Source organism: Austrofundulus limnaeus, unplaced genomic scaffold, assembly GCF_001266775.1.
Source record: "Austrofundulus limnaeus strain Quisiro unplaced genomic scaffold, Austrofundulus_limnaeus-1.0 Scaffold243, whole genome shotgun sequence".
Lineage (NCBI taxonomy): Eukaryota > Metazoa > Chordata > Actinopteri > Cyprinodontiformes > Rivulidae > Austrofundulus > Austrofundulus limnaeus.
Window position 1 is genome coordinate 126,899 of NW_013952645.1, and position 2,257 is coordinate 129,155.

Sequence of the window (2,257 nt, forward strand, 5' to 3'; positions counted from 1 at the left end):
CAATCGCACCATCCCACCATCATCCTCACCCCCACTCAATCAAAGACATACATGGACGCCACATTCCACTCATACCCCCGACACACACTCTATACCCCCCAGGTCCAGGACATGCACCCACCCCCTATTGGAGGCAGCACACACCCGAACCCAGGAGGTAGACCCAATCATTCTGAGGTGAAGAGGAGCAGGTAGCCAAGGCCCGGCCCGGGCCGCACCAGGACACCCGGCCAGCCCCACGCCGCAGAGAAGTCACAACCATGACTACCCCACCACACCGCCAACGACCAAGTGCACCCCCCCAGCCGTCCACCCCCCGGAACCCGGCAGCCACCCCAGCCAGGGGACCACCCACAGGAACCAAGAGCCACACCTCAGGAGACCAAGCAGCACCAGGGAGGATGGAGAGCCAGCCCCGCCCCCGGCAAACGTCCAAGTCAAAAACTTTTCTAACAACATGGTTGGTAACGAATGGACTCAGGTGCTGACAGAAACCAACGCAATAAAACCAAAATGCAACAGTTGGTTCAGGGGCTCTTGAGGTGCTCTCACCTGTATGTTTTTTCTTTTAGCATTTAGCGACTTTAAATTATCACTTTTGAAGCTTTTGCTTCTAGCGTTTCACTTCTTTTAGTTTTTGGCTTGTGTCTTGCCACCTTAGTGTTTTGGAATTTTTCCATTTAGCTTATTATCAGTTTGGCTTTTACTTAGTGTTTTACTTCTTTAAGTATTTAGCTGGCATTTTATTCATTTTAAGTAGGCTTTTGCCAGTTTTTTTTTCATTTGAGATAGCTTCATGCTACTTTTGCCAGCATTTTTCTACTTTAAGTGTTTTTGTCGATGTCTGTTTATTTATAGGCTTTAGCACATGAAAAGCAAAAGTTGACCAAAGAGCAGTTCAGACAAGGACTTGTGTCATTAAGAAAACTAAAGGTAAAATCAAACACAACACAATAAACCAAAAATCAACCAGCTTTAGTTGAACCTCAAACTCTGCCTCAGTCAACAGCCAAATAAAAAAGATGGGTCTTGAGCAAAGATTTAAAAGCCTCGACAGTTTCAGTAATCTTTATTTAAGGAGGAAAACTGTTCCACAGATGTGCAGCAGCGACTGCAAAACTCTGATTTAGTTTGAATCTTGGAGAATAAATAAAATAAAATAAAAAAAACTAGTTGGTAGACCTGAGTGACTGGACTGATGGAGAGAGACAAGCAGCAAAACTTCTGTTTTTTTCTAACCATGACTCTGTTGACCTTGTGTCATTATGAAATAAAAACTACAATCATGATTCAAACTAAATTTATTCAAGAAAAAAACATATTTTCTACTCTTAACTATTTGCAAAATGATAAATGTAGTCAAATAAAATCAAACTAATAACTTGTGCAACACTCAACTGTTTATCTTCATAAAAAGTGCTGCACAGCAAAGCTGTTTCTATAAGCAGGTCCAGTTTGATCAATGGCTGAAACAAACTAATTATTTCAGCTGCAGTGTTTTTGTACAAAAACAGTCACAGAAATCTGTATCATAAAATTCAGTCAGCAGGTTGCTTCTGTCTCAGAGAAATCTCCTTTCTGGTCTTTGTGGTGGTCTTCCAGCATCATTGATGTAGTATAGTCAAGATAATCCATTTTTCCCATCCACAGTGAAGCATACAGCCTTTAATCTGAAGTTAAACCTGCCTCTGGCCAGCTTTAATTTAAGTCTTCATATAGACCTGGATTAGCTCTAGTCTTCCTCTAAGAAAGAAGAGGATTTAATTCAAGACTAGGACAAGTCTGGGACTACTGTAATCCATATCTAAGAAAGCTGTTTCAGTAAATCCTGGTTTAAAATGAGATTTAATCTAGAACTAGGCTTAATCCCTGTACGGGAAACTGGCCCCAAAAGTTCATCAGTTGTATTCACCCAATAATTAGTTTCTGAATAGTTCATTAAAAATCTGCCCACAGGTTTATGAGACATGTTTTCTAACTGTACACACACACACACACACGTTTGTTTCTCGACCCTGTGGGGACCTTCCATTGACTTCCATTCATGTTTTTTAGACTTTATAGCCTAACCCTGACCATATACTGTTATGATCGGGTGAGTGAGCTCTGAATTAGTTCCGAACACAGATAAAGGTTTAACAAGTTTATTGTTAGAATTTGCAATTGGAGGTCGAGAACGGGATTCCGGCAGCAGCAGGTCTGCACACAGAGATGGGAAGTTAGGTTGGCACAACAAGATTATATTATTAAATAAAAT